This window comes from Podarcis filfolensis (assembly GCF_964270895.1).
Source record: "Podarcis filfolensis genome assembly, chromosome: 1".
NCBI lineage: Eukaryota > Metazoa > Chordata > Lepidosauria > Squamata > Lacertidae > Podarcis > Podarcis filfolensis.
This window is the reverse complement of record NC_139604.1, coordinates 121,584,271-121,605,483: the sequence shown is the minus strand read 5'-3', so window position 1 is coordinate 121,605,483 and position 21,213 is coordinate 121,584,271. Positions and strand designations below refer to the sequence as shown.

Here is a 21,213-nt window from a genome sequence, read left to right as displayed (position 1 = left end):
AGAAGTCACAAATGCTTAGAATGGTGTGTGACCACAAAGAAACAATTGAAGTTGCTGGGATAATGAACTGTAGTACACTTTTGAGTGAGAACTGATCCACAATCACCTTATGTACCTTTGGGGACTATTAACTTGCTGATGAAGAAATATCGTTGAAGCAGTTCATTATTCCGGAAGAACTGTTCTGTTTGCTGTTTGTTGCTGCTGTGCTTACAGCACCACCCGGCTCCAGTTCATTCTCAACCAAACTTTGATATACGAACCTCGCAAAGGCTTTCTGCCTCAACTTCAGTGCTTCTTTGTGGTTACACACCATTCTAAGCATTCCTGCTGATGGAGTATTTATTTGACTTCTATTAGTTTGTGACTTCTTGCACGTATTATATGGCTTTTGTTTATGAATTAAGAAACGATTGTGTTTCATAAATATTGCCAAAGTGGTACCTCTGGTTGCGAACGTGATCCGTTGCGGAGGCCCATTCGCAACCTGAAAAGAACGCAACCCGCATCTGTGTGTCTGTGCGCGCGGGGGTTGCGCTTTGCTGCTTCTGCGCATGCGCGTGACGTCCTTTTGCATGCCTGCGCATGCGTGAGCAGCGAAACCCGGAAGTAACCCATTCTGTTACTTCCGGGTCGCCGTGGGCCGCAACCTGAAAATGCGCAATCTGAAGCAAACGTAACATGAGGTATGACTGTACATTATTAGCCCACGTGTTGCCTTTTGTTGATCAGATTGTTTCATGTTGTAACACAGGGGATTTTCTTTGTCTGTAATAAGGGCAGCCTGATAACAGGGGATGAAAAACCCCATGCCCCATTGAGCTGAACATGGCAACTTCTAGGATGTTCTTTCTTATGCTAACCAGAGCATTGTCCCAAAAAGTTATCTCTTCTGCAATTATTTAATAGTTTGCATGCATCTTTCACTACCATTACTGGACTAAGTTATATCTCGATTAACTTACGATTTCTTTCAACATTCAAGGGTGAAGAAACATTTTAAGTGCAGAAGCAGAATTGGTTGAACAAGCCCCCCCCCTTGCACTGAAACATAAAAAGGTAAAGGACCCCTGACGGTTAAGTCCAGTTGCGAACAACACATACATATATTTTATTTCCTGTTTCCCAGGTTCCTAGCATGCCATGGTAGAAGAATCATCAACATCATTTTCTCCTTCACTGGAGATTTTTTAACAGAAGTTGGATGGCCATCTGCCAGAGATTCTTTAGCTTTGATTCCTGCATTGCAAAGGTTTGGGCTAGATAGCCATTGGGTTCATTTCCAATGCTACAATTTTATTATTCTATGACTGTGCTACCTTTTCCAGTACCTACAGGAAGGTGGTGGCAGACATGATCCTAGTTCCTCCACCACCATCTCCTCTTCATTTCATTTTAATTTTGGACAGGGTTTTAGAAATGCAAATGTTCCCATTCCGTCAGACAGAGATGCATGCTGCTCACTGTTCTTTACTGAGCTTGAAGTGCAACGACCAAATGTCTGTACATGGTTTCCCCCGAGCAGAAGGCTGTGTGGGCAAGTCTTTCAGAACATAAGCAAGGACCAGACAATTGTCAAGACAGGGGAGGGAAATAAAATGTGGGGAGGGGGGAGAAAAAGAAGCAGAAGAGATTCCAAAATGTCTGCTTCTCTCTCTCTCTCTCTCTCTCTCTCTCTCTCTCTCTCCTGTCCCTGACCCCTGACCAGCAAATAATGTTCCATTTCGTTCATCCCACACAGTTAAGCTACAGAGGCAAATTATTTACGGCAAGAAAAGAGCAAATTACTGTATTTTTCTGTGCCTAAGACAATGCTTTTTGCTAAAAAAAAAATTGGGCAAAAGTTGGGTGTTGTCTTATACAGTGGTACCTCGGGTTACATACGCTTCAGGTTACACACGCTTCAGGTTACAGACTCCACTAACCCAGAAATAGTATCTCCAGTTAAGAACTTTGCTTCAGGATGAGAACAGAAATCGTGCTCCGGCGGCGCAGCGGCAGCAGGAGGCCCCATTAGCTAAAGTGGTGCTTCAGGTTAAGAACAGTTTCAGGTTAAGTACGGACCTCCTGAACAAATTAAGTACTTAACCCGAGGTACCACTGTACATGGATAGTGAATGCAAAGGGGAGATGTGCGATTAATGGCAGCAGCAAGCAGGATATCAGCAGCGGTGACTGGGCGGGTGATTGGTGGCTGCAGCAAGGTCTGATGGCGATTGGCTGCGGCTGTGGCAATTGGGCAGGCGATTGGTGGCTGTGGCGAGGCAGGCAGGCGATTGGCGGCTGTGGCAAGTGGGCGGGTGGGCTGTTGGTGGCGGCGAGAGGGCAGACAATTGGTGGTTGTGGCAAAGTGTGCGATTGGCAGTGGCTGTGGCAAGCGATCGGCAGTGGCGGGCAGGCAGGTGAGTGACTGGCGGAAGTGACCTTCTCCCCCCCCCCAAAAAAAAGCTAAATAACTGAATTCTTAATTTTGGGTTTAAAAAAATAGGGGTCGTCTTATACATGGGGGCGTCTTATACACGGAAAAATACGGTATGTTCACTGGTGATACATACTCCTAAAATCTTGGGGCACAAACTGGCTGAAGTTCAGTACAGTGGTACCTCGGGTTAAGAACTTAATTCATTCCAGAGGTCCGTTCTTAACCTGAAACTTAACCTGAGGTACCACTTTAGCTAATGGGGCCTCCTGCTGCCGCTGTGCAATTTCTGTTCTCATCCTGAAGCAAAGTTCTTAACCTGAGGTACTATTTCTGGGTTAGCGGAGTCTGTAACCTGAAGCGTCTGTAACCTGAGGTACCACTGTACTTCCATCCCCCACTGAAGTCCTGAAATCTTTGACTGGGTTGTGTCCTTGGCGTCTACAACAATGGGCAATGAAATATAATCAGACTTCTAAGTGGTTTAAGAAGTAAAAAGGCCAAATACACAAGCATTAAAATATAAACATCCATATCCAAAATACCATATTTACTCGAATCTAATGCTTACCTTTTGAGGCCGAATTATGCTGCGAAAATTAAGGTGTGCATTAGATTCAATGGCGCTTTTGACTCGAGTAAATATAGCTTACAATAAAACAATCCCATTAAGACAATACAGCGAGTAGAACAAGAGACTCGGGTCGAGAGACCAGTGTAAACAGGTGTGTCTTCAAAAGCCGGCGGAATGCCAATAGAGATGACGCCTCGTATTTCAGCAGGGAGTGCTGAAATTTTCTAGACTACTGGAAAATTTCCAGAATACTGGTGTCACTAGTGAAAAGACCGCTTCCGTATCACACGTGTAAGATTGCACTGTAAGGTTGTAATCCTATGTGCACAGTTACATTGGAATAAGCCTCATGCAATCCAATGAAACGGTTGGAGCAGATGGAGGGGAGGGGTGCTGCTGTATATATGACCACCTGGCTGCCTACAGTTAACTGGGACGTCAGGGCGTGGGGTGGTAGCAAGGTTAGGACAGTTTGGTCACAAAGACTGGCTCTGCTGGTGCAACTGAGCCACCATGACCTCTCTGCCTTCTGCCCCACCATCCAGATATGAAGGAGCAACACCACTGCTGAGAGGAGATGTCCACAGCAGCACCCCTCTCCACCAGCCATTCCTCCTACCCAGGAAACATGCATACAGTGGTTGTTAGAATTCCTGCTCCATGATTGCAGTCATGGGATTTTTGTCTTTCACATGATGGTATATGTTTTGACTCCACAGAGTGGGAAGTGACAGAGACACTGTGTTCCGTGAAGTGGGACTGTTGTCCTTTGTTCTTTTTCTCTTTGCTGTCTGTTGCTAGAGAGAGAGGGAGCCATGTTGCAGTGCTCCGTGTGTGTTTATATGTAAATAAAGTAGATTAGCCAAAATGCTGAGTTGCTGAGGTCTGTCACGCAAGGCGCGAAGACTCTGCGGATCCCTAAGTGTGCCGGTGTCGGTTGGCATCGGTCGCTGAGATGTTCGGGCTGAAGAAAGCTTTTGAAGCTCCCGAACGAAAGACCAGGAGGGAGGGAACATGCCAGTCATGCATGTGTCTCCGCCAAGGTCCTACTCGAGTGTAGGCTGAACTCCTGACATTTGTACCTCCGGTTGCGGATGGGATTTGTTCCAGAGCTCCGGTCAGATCCTGAGGTTTTCACAACCGGAGGTGCTTGTTCTGCGCATGTGAGTGGCGCAGTAGACTGCTTCTGCACATGCGCGTGTGGCGAAACCCAGAAAAATACTTCTAGGTTTGCCGCATGCGTATGCCGAAGGATACGTAACCAGAGGTGCTCATAAGTAGAGGTACCACTGTATTACGCTTACATTTTGCTTGGATCAACCACAACCTGGCCTTATATGCACGCAATGCTCATTCCCCATGCTCAACCAAAACACTTCTTGCTCTGTCAGACCTGAAAGCCGCAGAGCAGGCCACTCCATCAACTGGGGCACAGGATCCCCTGACTCTGTTCACTTCCACCTGCACAGACCATAAGAAGCACCATATAGTTGCACGTAAATGCAGAACTTTATTAAGTCAGCGAGAACCAGAAAAGAAGTCACATGGGTCAAGACAGCATACGGCATGCCGCACCGACAATGGTGGGTGCCGTCGCATCGTTGTTGACCGTGTGCAATTCAGAACGCAGACCAACTTGGACCAATATTGTGAGTCACCTAATAAACAAATGCCAAAAGCAGAGAGCATTTTATGGCAGCGACAAAAATAATATTGAATATGGGTAGGCAATATTCACTCAGCTCTAGCAGGAACACAGGGAAAGAGACAGATGGGTTAGAGTGCAATTCGCTAAAATTTAATGGGACATCTGTCAATCATTGCAATTAACTACAGACTGAACCCACAGATTACAGTTATAATAGGTACTCTCTGTTCTATGGGAGTTTATTCCGAACAATGTATGTATGGTTAGGTTTGTACCATTATAAGGAATTGGTGGATGTCTTGTTGTGATTTCTTTTCTCTTCTTTTCTTTTTTTTACAAAAAGCTAAAATCAATTTAAACCGAGTTTCCAATGTACTAAGGATTACCACAGAGCAATGTAATGTAGTGTCTCGGAAGTTAGTTCAGTTGCACAGAAAAGGCTGCACTCGACTATGGGGTGAAAAAGAAAGGAAATTGTTAATGAACAAAAAAAAACCCCAGCCCTGTGGGTTCCAAAGCAAGAAACTGTAGCCCATGTGCTGAAGGTAAATGTAAAAGCAAGAGAATGAACTGAAAATGACAGGCCTGCCACCATTAGATTATTGCAACTTGATGTGTGGTTTTAAGGTCACGATCCTGCGCTTCATTTGGCATTGGGAGTCCTAGGCAAATGGTTTTTGCTTTTGCTTTTTGGTGTAGCTTTATCATAAAACCATGCCTTATTCCCCCCCACCCCCGCCCATTTCTTTGGTAGAATTCTTTTTTAAAGTTTCAAAAGTAGTTAGACAATGCCTTCAAGAAAGCACTGCCCAGGAAGAAACAGGAAGCTGATTTCTACCAGACCACACTATAAGCAGTATATAAATACTTTCATAAATAAATAAATGCGAAATAGGAATTCGTTTGATTAATTTGGTTGGGCTTACGCACACCCCCATGCCAGAGAGATTGATGGACAGACCGAGAAGCGCCTCTGAGCATGGACAGATTGCCCTTCCTCACCAGCCAAGCCCATCTCATTCTCGAGCTTTCCTCGCAAGAAAGGTGCCTTTCCCTTGAAGACGTTCTGTTTACAGGCTGTGGGCAAAGACAGATGCTGACAAGAAGAGGCACAACTTTTCCAAATTCAAACCAGTCCATGAGCACACCTGAAATACGACAAAGGACACCAGGCTTGATTTGCTTAATGGCCTGCCAGAAGTACGAGGCCTACTGAGCAGCGCAGAACTTGGATGCCCTATGCAAAGGAGGCTCAGCGGTTGCTATGGTAACAGGACAAAGTACTGCCACACAGGAGGCTGGCACTTGTGCTCCTATCTTCCCCTCGAAAATTATCAGGAGTTATTTGTTTGCTTATCTTTATCCTTATTTATTGGGAGAATTTATATATTGACCTGCGCAGGTTCATAAGCAAACAGCAAAAGCACTAAAAGTGCCTATACATACAACACAGTCACATCATCATCGCACAATAAAACCATCGGTGTTTAAGAAGTATGCGAAAAATAATTCCAAAGTCTGGGAGGCTAAGAAGGGTTTTTGCCTAGAGGATATCCCATTGCAAGTCTGGCTTGTGGGTTTCGCATATGTATTCAGTTCGTCGCTGTGAGAACAGGACAGTGGACGACTTGGGCCTTTCGCCTGATCCAGCCAGGCTAAGCAGCTGAAAAGGCCCTTACTCTGGTCTCCACTTGCTTTATCTCTAAGGTAAAGGTAAAGAGACCCCTGACCATTAGGTCCAGTCATGACCGACTCTGGGGTTGCGGCGCTCATCTCGCTTTATTGGCCGAGGGAGCCGGCGTACAGCTTCCGGGTCATGTGGCCAGCATGAATAAGCCACTTCTGGCGAACCAGAGCAGCGCACGGAAACGCCATTTACCTTCCCGCCAGAGCAGTACCTATTTATCTACTTGCACTTTGACGTGCTTTCAAACTGCTAGGTTGGCAGGAGCAGGGACTGAGCAACGGGAGCTCACCCCGTCGCGGGGATTCGAACCGCCGACCTACTGATTGGCAAGTCCTAGGCTCTGTGGTTTAACCCACAGCACCACCTGCATCCCGCTTTATCTCTAGCCTTCTAATCCAGGAGAGGATCTCAGCAAGGAGCATGCCAGCTTGGTCCCCTCTCCCTTCCATTGCCGTTGCCGTCCATGAGCTGAAGGCCACCTGTCAGAAGCACGGATCCTCCAGGACTTGTAGATGTTCTCTCTGCAATGGAGAACTCTGGGAAATAAGAGTTCTGCGTAGTGAAGGAACCCACCACGAGTGAAAGCTGACGCCCTGCAACTCACAGAAGTGATGGGGACCAGGGATTCCTGAATTTCGAGAACACCTGAAGCAGGTTTCGGATGACAGGGGCACCAGGGAAGGACCTCCTCCACAGATGTTCTAAATAGCCAGGATGTTGGACGTTCCTCATGGTACCTGAATCCCTAGCCATGCTAAGGCTTTAAACATCAGAAAGGAGACTAGAATCATCCTCAACAAACAGCGTTTGAAGAAGCAGACACCATTGATTTGCCACCTGGCTTGTTTTGTACTTATTCTGACAGCTCCCCTCCCTGCTCTTACATCTCGCACAACAGTTTCTTTTAAGTAGGTTTCCTTGCATAAATCAATTAGCACATGTAAATGAGCATGCATGCCTGAAGGGGGGGTTGCAGAGGCATCCCCACCCCACCCCACTGCCCATTTCCTCTAGGAAGGATGGCAACTTATATCCACAAGGCGGCTTGGCAATCCCAAAATTGGACCTATGATTCTTGAATCCCAGGCGAAGTTTGAAAAAAAACTCTCAGTAGAAAGGAGCTAAAGGTGAGAGAGACAGATAGCGCATGATTAGACAAAATTGGCAGGATCGCTTATTTTTCAATTCCTCCACTCTAGGCATCGTTCGGTGCCAGTTTCCTGTAGGGCTTAAGCTGGGAATAATGAGCATAAGGTAAGATAGTGAATGCAAACCCTCTTCAGAAATTCAACTCCAACCCACAACAAAAGTTTGAAATGTTGGGTGGGGGGAAACACTGGCAGCCATGTATTAAAAAAAGAAAAAGATTTATATTCTGCCCTTCATAATAAGATCTCAGGGCAGTTCACAGAATCCATAGCCTTCCACGTATTGAGACCTCAGCTTGTTCAGTTTCAAGATGGGCACACACAGCCCCATCGTTCTGCCCGGACACTGAGGTCCAGCGCTGAGTGCCTTCTGGCGGCTCCCTCACTGCGAGAAGCCAAGTTACAGGGAACCAGGCAGAGGGCCTTCTCGGTAGTGGCACCCGCCCTGTGGAACGCCCTCCCACCAGATGTCAAAGAGAACAACTACCAGACTTTTAGAAGACATCTGACGGCAGCCCTGTTTAGGGAAGCTTTTAATGTTTGATGCATTACTGTATTTTAATATTTTGTTGGAAGCCGTCCAGAGTGGCTGGGGAAGCCCAGCCAGATGGGCGGGGTATTAATAATAATAATAATAATAATAATAATAATAATAATGTCCAGTGGTTGGCGCCTTGGTATTGGAGATTGCATCTAACCAACTATCTGTCCCAGCTGAAAAGGCGATGGGTCCAGCAGCTCAGAGGCAGAGCAAACGAACTCCGAGATCTTCAGCAAAATTCCCAGCATGCCCAATTAAAATATCCCCATTAGCAGAGCTTAAGAGAGTCGTTGCAAGTCCAAGGAGGCCACGCTGAGCTGGAGAGTTATCAAGGTCTATCTAATCTGCTTCCAGCGTGGCCTGACTCATACATTTATGTAAGGCACCGTCATACATCCATGTAAAAAAAGTGGGCTCATCAGTTGCACAGGTTAATTCATTTGAATCTGTGTTAAACAGTTTAGCTGCATGGTGGGGGTGTGCCTGCAAAACGACTGTTGCTTAACAGAACCCACAGGCAGCGTCCTCTGTACCCATAATATTGACTCCAAAATCAGCCGTCTAGGCTCTGTTTTGCTTTCGGAGGTGTGTGTCGGGGGCAGGAATCGGTTCTCAAAAGGCTGTGCTGTGTGACATTTTTCCCCTTTCTTCCCACCAAGCACTGAATGTCTTGCTCTCCAAGCTAAGGGACATAAAACGCTGCCTTTGTCCAGGTTACGTGTAGGCGGGCAACGCACAAGTTTCCTTGCTCCCTTCCTCCACCTCCGCTTCAAGGCACTTCAGTCGAGAAAACTGTTCTTTCAATCCCCGGCTTCTGTCAAACGATTTATCACTCAGTGGTGGCAAATTAAGGGATGGCTTTGTAAGTGCAGGTAAATAGGGACTTAAGAGTAGGGGCCCTCCACTCCCCAGGTGTGGCAGCTGCTAAGTTGGAAGGCTGGAGACAGAAGTCAACAAGACAATAAGAGCCCATGCATTGCATAAAGGAGGTCCCAGATTTATTCCCAACATCTTCAGATCAGGCTGGGGAAGACTCTGGTCAGACAATACTGAGCTAGATACACCAATGGTCTGAATCAGTGGCTGTGTTCATCTCCGCCAAGCTAAGCAGTTAGCTCCTTACCTCTCTCACCCTGACCTAGCCACTGTGATCCACGCGACGGTCACCTCCAGACTGGATTATTGTAACTCGTTCTACGTGCCCTTGAGACTGACCCAGAAACTCCAGCGGGTGCAGAATGCCGCGGCGAGACTCCTTACGGGGTTCTCACTGCGGGATCACATTCACCCGGTGCTATACCAGCTGCACTGGCTCCCGCTGGAGTACAGGATCAGGTTTAAGGTGCTGGTTTTGACCTTTAAAGCCCAATACGGCCCAGGACCCTCGTACCTACGGGACCGCCTCTCCTGCTATGTCCCACGGAGGACCTTACGGTCTTCAAATAAAAACATCTTGGAGATCCTGGGCCACGGGGAGGTTAGGCTGGCCTCAACCAGAGCCAGGGCTTTTTCGGCCGTGGCTCTGATCTGGTGGAACGCTCTGTCACAAGAGACTAGGGCCCTGCAGGACTTGACATCTTTCCGCAGGGCCTGCAAGACAGAGCTGTTCCACCAGGCCTTTGGCCAAGGCACAGTCTGACCCCCTCCTTTGGCAGTCCTCACAGAACTCTAGCCCAATGGTTGCCATTAATCTGATTTGAACTGATTTTATAATGAAATGATTTTAGAAAGTTGTATCATTTTACTGTTGTTAGCCGCTCTGAGCCCGGCTTCGGCTGGAAAGGGCAGGATATAAATAAAATATTATTATTATGCTAAGTCGTGGCACGTGGTTTGTTTAAACCAGGGGCAGCCAACGTGGTACCTTCCAGACTATATTTTTATTTATTTAGGAATTTATTTGCTGCTTGCATTTTAAGAGAGGGGAGGATCTCTAAGTGACCTACAACATATCTTAACACGTCATCAATAAAGATCAAGTACAACAAAATCCCACATTGTAAAACACCTTACGAATTAGGGCATCGTCTTAAGACTCAGAACAAACGCTGCGCATGGAAAACAGCTACAAAGATACAATGAAAATCCCACGTTTTGAAACATCATTACCAGCTAGACAAAATATCCACTTGCTAAACATCGAAATAAAGGGTTACAGATGAGAATCAACAAAAGAGAATTTTTTTGTGGGGCTCCAACTCCAGTCACCCCTGACCCTTGGGGATAGCTCAGTTGGCAGAGCACGAGGCTCTTAATCTTAGGGTTGTGGGTTTCATGTTGGGTGAAAGATTCCAGGAGGCTGGACTCAGTGACCCTCATGCTCCCTTCCAACTATGATTCTATGATTCATTGCCCATGCTGATGAGACCTGGAGACCAGCAATACCTGGAGAGTTGCACATTGACTAACACTGGTTTAAACCAAGGTTCAAAATTCGCCAGGGCACAAGGCGCATTTCACACCAAGTGAAGATGCCCGGGTGTCAGGATGGCGTCTGACGTTGTCACCGTCTGGCGTGCATGCCTGGGGGTTCTTGGATCTCGACTGTTTCCACACACTAGCAACACATCCTGTATAATTCTATCCGTTATCTTTTAGCTGCGCAATTGGAACGAAATTCAGGAACCAAAAGTATTGAAGTTGTATTGACTTTTGAGCCGTCTGGCTGAAAAACGGCAACTAGGCATTCCATTTTGGCGACTGTAACCCTGGTTTAAGGAGCCGTTCGGTGCCTAGTTTATATATCTGAATTTCTAACGATGGTTTAAACAATGATGTTGCATGACTGAGCTCTGGAGTGCTCCCATTCCGCTTTTCCCTTAGCCCATCCAGGAGTAAGTCTGGACTTAGCATGACATCCAAACCAACATTCATGGTTTGCTACTCTCCAAACCACAATGTGAAGCCAAGGTTTGTTCTTGGCTTCCCACTGGTTGTGGATTTCGGAGAGAAGCAAGGCACAAATGCTGGTTCAGACATCAGACAGCCAGTTGATTGATTGATTGGTTGGTTGGTTGGTTGGTTGGTTGGTTGTTTCCTTCCAGCTGGAGGAAGAGAATCGTGCAAAGAGAAGCCCTTGAACTGCATGTGCCAACATGCAACTCTTGCACATTGTGGTTTAAGCAAACCACCCACCTTGGCTCAGCATTACAGGCAAACGCAGCCAGTGTAAGGTGTCTTCCTATGTCCTAACAGTGGTTGTGTGGTACCAACCGCAACTCTCCCATCTCAAGAACAGCGGCATCAGCAATCTTTTTTTGTTCACAAAGTTGTGCATGTTTTGGTGCTGTTACTAAACTCCGCAAAACAACTGCCGGAGATAGCAGTGGGGGGGGGGGGAGAGAAGAAATGTGTGCTCAGCACAGCCAGCAATAGCTCAATCACACTCCCTTAATGGCATGAAAATGACAATTCCTAAAACCACTCCAAAATATAGAAAATGGGTTCTCACTGCTTATGTCCAGCAGAATCAAAACTATTGCAATTTAAGGGATTGGGTTTTAATCCTCCACCCACCCAACTCCCCTAAGCCTGTTAGCATACAGGGGAAATGCTAGCTTTTTCCCTAACATGAGGAAGTGAAAATGCAAGCAGGTATCTGCGCAAATTAACGGGAACATTCTTACAGTGCTTTTTCTGCCTGGCAGTCATAGAATCATGGCCAGCCAACCTCTGCTTAAAAACCTCCAAGGAAGGATATTCCACCACCTCTCGTGGGAGTCTGTTCCACTGCTGAACAGCTCTTACTGCCAGAAAGTTATTCTGAATGTTTAGTTGGAATCTCCTTTCTTGCAACTTGTAGCCATTGGTTCAAGTCCTACCCTCCAGAGCAGGAGAAAACAAGCTTGCTCCATCTTCCATATGACAGCCCTTAAGGTATTTGAAGATGGTTATCATATTTCCTCTCAAGCCCTTTTTTCCAGGTGAAACATACCCAGCTTCTTCCAGTGCTCCTCATAAGGCTTAGTTTCCAGACCCTTGACCATCTTGGTTGCCCTCCTCTGCACACCTTCCAGCTTGTCAACATCCTTCTTAAATTGTGGTGCCCAGAATTGGACACAGTATTCCAGGTGTGGTACTATTACTTCCCTTGATCTGGACACTATACTTCTGTTGATGCAGCCTAGAATAGCATTAGCTATTTTTGCTGCTGCATCACACTGTTGACTCATGTTCAGCTTGTGGTCCACCAAGACCCCTAGATCCTTTTCACCTGTACTGCTAGTAAGCCAGGTGTCCCCCATCCTATATTTGTGCATCTGGTTCTTCCTGCCTAAGTGCAGAACCTTACATTGTCCCTATTAAAATTCATTTTGTTAGCTTGTGCCCAGATTTCCAATCTGTTAAGGTCATTTTGAATTCTGATTCTGTCTTCTGCGGCATTAGCTACCCCTCCCAGTTCAGTGTCATCTGCAAATTTGATGAGCATCCCCTCACTTCCTTCATCCAAGTCATTTATAAAGACACTGGACAACAAGGGGCCCAGGAAAGAACCCTGCGGGACCCCACTTATCACCTTTTTCCAGGATGATGAGGAACCATTAATGAGTAACCTTCGGCTTTGGTCAGTCAACCAGCTACAAATCCACCTAACAGTTACCTCGCTCAACCCACGTCTTACCAGCTTCCTCTCGAGAATATCACGGGGTGGGGGGGACTTTGTCAAAACAGGGAGAAAGTTCATACCTTCAACCAGAAATGAATGTTGCTGCCAGTTTTACAGGGCATAGTGGATTCATTATTTCTATAAATGTAATTGTAGGTGTGAAATTTGCCAACCTGATGGGAAAATGTCAGAAGGCGGGGGTGAGGCTTGCTTTTTTTTTCACACCACCAGGTTAACTGCAAGGGAGAAAGAGAGCGCTGCTGGGCTGACTGAATTTGGAGCCTTTGGCGTTTCTGAAGAATTGGGAAAAAGGTGGAACAAATGAACGCTAAACATAGATGCCGTGGTAATTTGCCAGGTTCCATTTGTGACATAGTTGTGGTGGTGGTGACCCTGGTGTGGTAAAAAACATTTCCCCAAACCTTCCTTGCACCCAGTTCTACCCAGTTTACTTTCAGTTGTGGGAAGGATCAGCGGTTAAGATGCCTAAAGTCTTGTACACAGTTTTTTTCCCTGGGGGTATGCAGGGGTACGCATACCCTAAACATTTTGTGAATCTAAGCTTGGCCTCATTGAGGGGCAGTATTTCAATATGAGGAGAAAAATGAAGGTAAAGGTAAAGGGACCCCTGACCATTAGGTCTAGTCATGGCCAACTCTGGGGTTGCGGCGCTCATCTGCTTTATTGGCCGAGGGAGCCGGCGTACAGCTTCTGGGTCATGTGGCCAGCATGATTAAGCCGCTTCTGGCAAACCAGAGCAGCGCACAGAAACACCGTTTACCTTCCCGCCAGAGCGGTACCTACTTATCTACTTGCACTTTGACGTGCTTTCGAACTGCTGGGTTGGCAGGAGCTGGGACCGAGCAACGGGAGCTCACCCCATCACGGGGATTCGAACCGCCGACCTTCTGATCGGCAAGCCCTAGACTCTGTGGTGTAACCCACAGCGCCACCCACATACCTATTTATCTACTTGCACTGCATGCTTTCGAACTGCTAGGTTGGCAGGAGCTGGGACAGAGCAATGGGAGCTCACCCCTTCATGGGGATTCAGACCGCCGACCTTCTGATCGGCAAGCCCTAGGCTCTGTGGTTTAGACCACAGCGCCACCCGTGTCCCTAAACATTTTTTTTAGAAAGAAAAAAGCACTGCCTATACATACCAAGTGGAGAAGAGTGGGAGGGAAAAGAGGCAGGATGTACACACAAGAGCATGCATTTAAACCCAGGTGCATCTCTGCACGGCACTGCTTTCAACGGGATACACCCGCAAGCTAATCCACTGCTGTAATGCATGTCAGTTTGTGCAGCTGCTGGTTTTTTGGAAGGAGGGAAGGAAGCCAAGAATAGTGCTAGGTCTGGGAGGGTGAAAGCGGGCACATTGCTGGGGGGGGGCATGTTAGGGGGTGGCAAGATTACTGGCTTGTTGCGGAAGTGCTGCCCTGTTCCCCACCTGGAAGTGTGCAGCTGAAGCGGCCTCTGGGGCGGCATTTCTTAGCGCCACTAAATTGGATTCTCAGTTTGGCTCTCCCCCCGCCCCACCCTGAACCGCAGCAGGTAGACTAAAGAAGAACGCACAGCCTTTCTAGCAAGGACTAACACCAGATTGCATGGGAGGCGTGCAACCCTGCTGCTTATTAGTGTTGATTATGGCAAACAACCAGCATACTGCTCTGCTTCTTTATCCCCCGGCACCTCTCTGCGGAAGCCCCAGTGCAACTGGTGGGGCTCAACTCTGAGTGTCTGACTCCTAGACTGTGCAAACTGCCCCCTCATCCGCCCCCATCCAGCAGCAGACTTCCGCTTTAGCATCTAGGGGAGAGGCCATCCTCAGCTTGGCTGTGTGGCCACAGCAGGCAGTGCACTGAGCCAGTGGCGTAACGTGGGTTGTCAGCACCCGGGGCAAGGCAAGTAATTTGCGCCCCCTAACCTGTGGATTTGCGCCCCCTAACCAATGGATTTGCCCTAACCCCAGATGTTGCGCCCGGTGCGGCCGGCCCCCCCTGCACCCCCCAAGCTACGCCACTGCACTGAGCTCGAGGCTGGGGAGAGCAAGGCGCAGTCGGTTTCAAGCACTGCATGTCTTCACTGATGGGCAGGTCCCATCAGTGCCAGCACTCAAGGTGGCACCTGGCAGGAGCTTCGCAGGGGAGGGGAGGAGTGAACAGAGCTCCCTGCCAGCAGCAGCAACAGCAGTGTCCGGCAGTGCCTGGCTGGGCCACTGAGACCAGCTAGAGAGGCTGAGAGCGGGCGCTACAAACTCGCAGGCTGCGCTGGCGATGCTGTTCCTCTGGGGGGCACTATCGCTGCTCCATCACTTCCTCCTCCTGGCAGGCTCCTGCCATCGCCGCTGCTTCCTTAGCAGCCCACTAGAGGGCCCTGGAGCACAGCCTGGTGAGTCTTAGCAAAGCAGGGAGCAAATGGGAAGCTGGGCAAAAAAACCACATTCCTTTCGTCCGTCTGTCCGTCCCCCCCCCCCCCCGGGGCTCTTGAACAAAACTGGGGTGGGGGCTTTTGAAAGAGTGGAATGTGGGGGGATCAAGAGAGAGAGATTTCTAGTATAATAATAATAATAATAATAATAATAATAATAATATTTTGGTAGCTTCTAGTTTAGGAGCCACTTCTGCACCATGCAAATGCATCAATCAGCAATATATATATATATATATATATATATATATATATATATATATATATTCTGCATGTTGCAGGTGGCAATTTAGTGCCACTGCCACAAATGCGCCCCCCCCCCCCGAGTTCACAATGGGGGTGAGGGATGGGGGTGGCAGTGCTGCTTTTACCACCTGCGGCAAGATGTACAGCTCTGCCCCTGGCCAAGTAACACCTGCAAACTCAGAGGTGGTTCAGAAAAGCAGAAATATCAGAGACATGGTGTGGAATTTCCAAAGACATGAACTGAGAACACAGAGTGAGCCAAAGCAAGAAACTCGAGAGAAGTAAAAGCTTCAGGTTTCTCGCATTCCTAGCATTCAAAGATCCATCTTTTAAACACTGCTGTCATTCATCAAGGATGTTTGGGCAGCACATTTTCTTGATGCAACCACAGAGACTTTTTTCCAGAGCAACCACCATTATTGCCAAACACTTTGCTTAATATTCTCTCCCACTGCCACCCCCCCCTCCAAAAGAAACCACTCCTTGCACATTATTTCTTGCTGGCAGTACATTCTAACAAATACAATGCATGTAACCCTCCTCATTTTGTGGAATGGCGGTGGAGAACATACTTGTCATGCACTTGCAGGCACTTTGGTACAGGTGGGAAAGACGAGCTCTGAAACCTTAGAGAATGGCTGCCAGCCAGAGTGGACACTACTGGCCTAGATCAGGCATAGGCAAACTCGGCCCTCCTGATGTTTTGGGACTACAGCTCCCATCATCTCTACTTAACAGATCAGGGATGATGGGAATTGTAGTCTCAAAATATCTGGAGGGCCGAGTTTGCCTATGCCTGACCTAGCTCTGGCTTGGTGTAAGGGAGTTTTATGTGCTTGTATTTGTTCTTTCAGATATTATGTACTCAAGGTACACAAGCACTTACAGGAAGGAGCACAATGCCTTTTCCAAGCAGCCATAATACAATGCACAGGAATCTGCGCCCACTCGTTTTCTGCTTTCACAAGGCTAAGGAAGAGGCGGGTGTGCAATTTGCAAAGTACCAATGCTAAACAATGGCTCAAAAAAGATGCGGCTGGAAGGATGCTACTAGCAGCATCCCTAACTTTTACACCAGCCTTCGCCAGCCAGGTGTTCTCCAGGTTTGTTTTTTTAGGCTACGCTGTGACTGTTGCTGGTTGGGGCTGAAAGATTTATACAGTCTGGAGTTGAAGCCAAATGCCCTACAGGGTTGCTGAAAGCTGTTTTATATGTTCCCGTCACCATCCTTGGCCTTAAACCTGAAAGACGTGGTACTAGGATCTGCCACATCACATTGTGGACTATTTCACCCATGTACATTTTTAGGTGCTCGCACTGAAACCGAACATGCCTGAGAGCGAAACACGTGCTTACAAACCCATACATCACACAAATACAGAGAATCAGAATTGGAATGGGGGGGGGTCCCTTTTGGATATGTTCAGCAGCCAGCCTGGCTTTGCAACTGCAGAACGCGTTCCAATAGTTCTGTAGGCAAATCCTTCGCTTTGAGACTTGGTTCGCCTTCTGGGGGCTCCTGAGCTGGGACACGCAAGACAAGCTGATAATTATAGTTACAACTTCTCTGTGCTCAGTTTGCAAGTACTATGCAAACTATCAATAATGGCAAATTGGAGACATGCAATTATTTCACTGATGTTCACGCAGACAGCAGTTGCTCGCTCCGACACTTACAGAAGCCAGTTTGCTATTACCGTCATTTTTGTTCCCTTTTGGGTTGTCTGTTGCAAATCTTTACCATTTCTCTCTTTCCGCTTCATGCAACACACAGGATGTTTCGTGACTGAGGGCGAAAAGCTGCAGATTGTAGATTAGACTACGATTCCATATACCCATCCTATTTCCACAAATAAAAGGTTGCACTCAAAAACTGGAGCTAGGAGCCACAAGTGTTTTCATTCTTCCTCTCTCCTTCCCATTATCAACACCCCTGTTTGCTCCTCCGTGCCGCAGGCTGCAATCCTAAACATACTGTTCTGGGACTAAGCCCTGTTGAGCTAAATTCTATTTGCTTCTGAATAGACATGTATTGGACAGCACTGCCAGTTCCCGGCTGGCGATGCAGCGTGCCAATGAATTCTTGTTAGCAAACTGACGCTGAAATCTTAACTTTCTCCTAAAACCTTTCACCACTGCTCTACATAAGACACAAACCCCTATGATAGACCAGAGGAAGGCATCACCCTGGTTTAACTTCTGGGAAAGTAAGTGCTAGGAGAAGGGAAATTACCAGATCCTCCTATTTAACTCCCCAAAGAAAATCCCTGACCACAAAAATGATCCTAACTCACAGGTTTAACAGCTACTGTTTAACATCATGCATGTGTGGTGCTAGTTCTGCTGTTGATACTTAACCTTGGTTCTTTACCAATTTCCTTCATATCCTCGCCACTTATTCCTCTCCCCCCCCCCCCCGGTTCAGTCTTGACATTCTGCATTCTCGGCTGCACGTCTTCCTTCTGCCACCGATCTGTGCTTGCCAAAACGGTAAGTGTTTGACTTCCCTGGGCATAGCTCAGTTGGTTAGAGCGTGGTGCCGATAACGCCAAGGTTGCAGGTTTGAACCCCATGTGGGACAACTGCATATTCCTGCATTGTGGGGGGGGTTGGACTAAATGATCCTTGGGATCCCTTCCAATTCTATCACTTTTTGGATCTACTCTCTCCCCCCCTCCTTTATTCTTACATTCACTAACTCGAGCCGGGTGCAAAAGATATATAGTACAAACTCCCTGTTTATTCTGCATCCAGGCATCTCCTATTGCTGGTTTGGGAAGCATAGCTCAGTCATTATGAACATGAGACATATAATCTCAGGGTTCTGGGTTCGAATGTCGGGCAAAAGATTCCTGCATTGCAGGGGGTTGGGCAAGATGACCCTTGGGGTCCCTTCTAGTGTTTTGACACACACCCCACCCCGCCCTTCAAACCAGCTTCAATCCAATTAAGAAAAACAATGTCCCAACTGCCTCTGAACACCTTCCTGAGCTCAGGAACAAGTTTTGGGAACCAGAACTGAAGAGGGCTCACTCATCCTTTTGCACAAAAGTCACAATCCCGCTCCCGTTTGCTCCTCTGAGCACTTCCGGACGAAGGGTGGCTATTTAAGGAGCATTCCTTCTGATTTGTTTGTGCAGAGGTAAGAGGACCCATGGCGTCAAAGTTCCCCCATGCGTGCCAGTAAATGTTCCCATCACTTTCCTTATCGCAAGAAGCCTGATCTGTTCAGGAAAGCAGGTCTGTTGCACAAGACTTCCTAATCAACGCCCATGGAGAGACCTGGATTTGCCAGTATATGGCTGAATCCCACCCAAAAATAGCAGCCAGCCCAGAAGAGCTCTTTGTTTCTTTAAAGGGGAAAAGGGCACCTTCTTTTTCCTGCTGTTGCTGATGTTAATCAGTCGAAAGTCAGCAGCCCTTGACAATCTACTGCAAAACACGCAGAGATCTACCTGTTCATCCCAATCTACCTTCTGCCCATCCCTGGAGTAGGGACTACTGGAAGCGGGGGGGCTTGCTTGGGTTTAAAGGCATTTGCTGAGAAAGCTCCTGGCAACCTCCAGGTTAGCTCTCCTGAACCTATGCACAGTTCTCTACACAGTTCCTTCAAATTTCTGCACCTTACATCAGCCCAGACTCAGCTCTTGCCCTTGTGCTCCCCAGTCACCTGCCCCCGTGCTTGCTCTGAAGCAGAGGTTTGGATGCCCGCCCCCCAGTGTCCTGAATGCTGTAGTTGAGATTCGTGCATTTCATGGGGTTGGACTAGATGTCCTTCAGGGGTCCCTTCCAACTCTACAATTCTATGATTCTTCTGCTTCTACCTCATCCTTTCCACCGCCTCACCTCTGTTCCTTCCACCCCTCAAGCCGCCATCCAAAGCATGCTTTCTTGGAAGACAGTCCCGGTAAAATCAACAGGGCTTACTTTGGAGTAAATGTGGCTTATGACCTACTCTTTTTGCTCCCCATCTCTGCTTTTTCCTTCTGCACTGTTACACTTCCACACACCCCTGCTCCAAAGGCTGCTGCCAGAGAGGGCCAACAGCGCAGGGTTGTTGTTGTTGTTGCTGCTGCTGTTTTTAAAGGGCCAGACAATCACCTGCAGGTAACATTATCAGAGACAGGTGAACCAGAATATCCATATCTAAAGGATAGCTCTGGTGAGGGGAGGCTACAGCTCTTGCCCCTGTGTCCTGCCTATGAGCTTCCCAGGAGCAAATGTTGGGAGACCCCCGGCATTGGATCAGGCAGTAGGATCATTATATCATACCTGCCTTATAGCGAGTCACATCTAGGTCAGTATCGCCTACACTGGCTGGCAGCAGCTCTCCGGGGTCTCAGGCAGGCTTCTCTCCAAGCCCCACCTGGAGATGCTGAGGAATGAACCTGGGACCTTCTGCATGCCAAGCACCAGGGCTTTTCCTTCAGGAGGAACTCACAGGAACTCAGTGCCGGCACCTCTCAGGTGGGTACCATGGCCATTCTAAGAGAACGAGGGTGATTGGATTCATGGTGAGTTCCGCCGCCTCTTTTTAGAGAAAAATAGCCCTGCCAGGAACAGCTACCGCTTTCCCCTCCAGCTATGTCTGCATAGCTCAGTTGGTTAGAGCATGGGGCTGATAATGCCAAGGTTGCAGGTTCGATCCCCATATGGGAAAACTGCATATTCTTGCACTGAAGTGGGTTGGACTAGATGACCCTCAGGGTCCCTTCCAACTCTATGAATGCCTCTTTTCCTGCCTCCTTTCCAGCCCCTCAACTGTAACTCGCTTCTTCCTGCCCCGCTCGTCTTGCCTCCGGATCCACAGCTGTCAACTTTTCCCTTTTCTTGCGAGGAATCCGGAAACGTTGACAGTTACGCGGATCCCTCCCTGCCTCCTGCCTCCCCCTGCCTCGGGTCCCAGCACCCTTTCCCTCCCGGCCCCCTTGTCCCCCTCCCTTGCCCCTCCCCACCGCTCCCCCTTCTCCCTGAGCCCTCGGGAGCCGGGACGGCATCCTTCCTTCGTACCCGGCCACCGCGATCCCCTTTTCCTGGGGCGGGGAGAGACGCGGGAAACCAGCACGCCTCCGCTGCCCAGGCAAGTCCGGCGCAATCCACGCGGCTCTTGCGCTTACCTGTCCGCGGCGCAAAGATCCGAGGCGCTGCTGCCGCCGCCGCCGTCGCAGCTGCTGCTGCTGCTGCTGCTGCTGCTGCTGCTGCTTCTCCTTCTCCGCGCGCGCGCAGCCGAGGCGGAAAGAATCGGCGAGGCAGCTTTAGGAGGCGCGGGGCGGCGATCCAAGCGCGGGGCGCGCAGCCTTCCGGAGCAGCGAAGCCAGCGGGAGACGACGACTCTTCACGCGCAGCACCGGGCACCGCGCAAAACTGGCAGCCGCTGCGCCTCGATCGTGGCACGCGAAGCAGCGCGGAGACTTCCAGGAAAGGGGGCGGAGTGGAGAGCTGGGGCGGAGGAGAGGCGAGCAAACCCCACCCTCGGGCTGGGGTGGGGGCAGAGCTGTGCGCGGCGGCGAGCCCTCGGGCGAGCGGCAGCCCCACGTCTGGGCTGGGTTCCTCCCTTGGCGATCCCGGCGCGCCCTCTTCCTCTCCACCCGACGCCGTCTCTTGCCGGGCGCTTCGTAGCGAGTGCGGACGAGGCTGCTGGGGTTGGCGAAGTTCCCCGACGTGGAGACTGGAAGAAGGCACCCAAGCCCCTCTCTCTCCGGGAGCAGAGGGCTCTCGACGGCCTTACCTTTCCCGCCCCGACCTGGCCACAGTGATCCATGCGACGGTCACCTCCAGGCTTGACTACTGTAATTCGCTCTACGCGGGGCTGCCCTTGAAGCTGTCCCTGAAACTCCAGCGGGTGCAGAATGCTGCAGCGAGGCTCCTCACGGGGTCTCTGCCATGGGAGCATATTCACCCAGTGCTTTTC

General features: G+C 48.8%; 1 protein-coding gene across 1 annotated transcript in view; it reads right to left on the bottom strand.

The window, feature by feature from the left end:
• LBHD2 (LBH domain containing 2) overlaps positions 1-20,691 on the bottom strand; it is a 49,574-nt gene extending 28,883 nt beyond the window's left edge. Inside the window, exon 1 of the mRNA XM_083621885.1 lies at positions 20,420-20,691. The gene's annotated coding sequence lies outside the window, so the exon portion shown is untranslated. The remainder of the gene's footprint in view (positions 1-20,419) is intronic.
• Between the last annotated feature and the right edge of the window lie 522 nt (positions 20,692-21,213).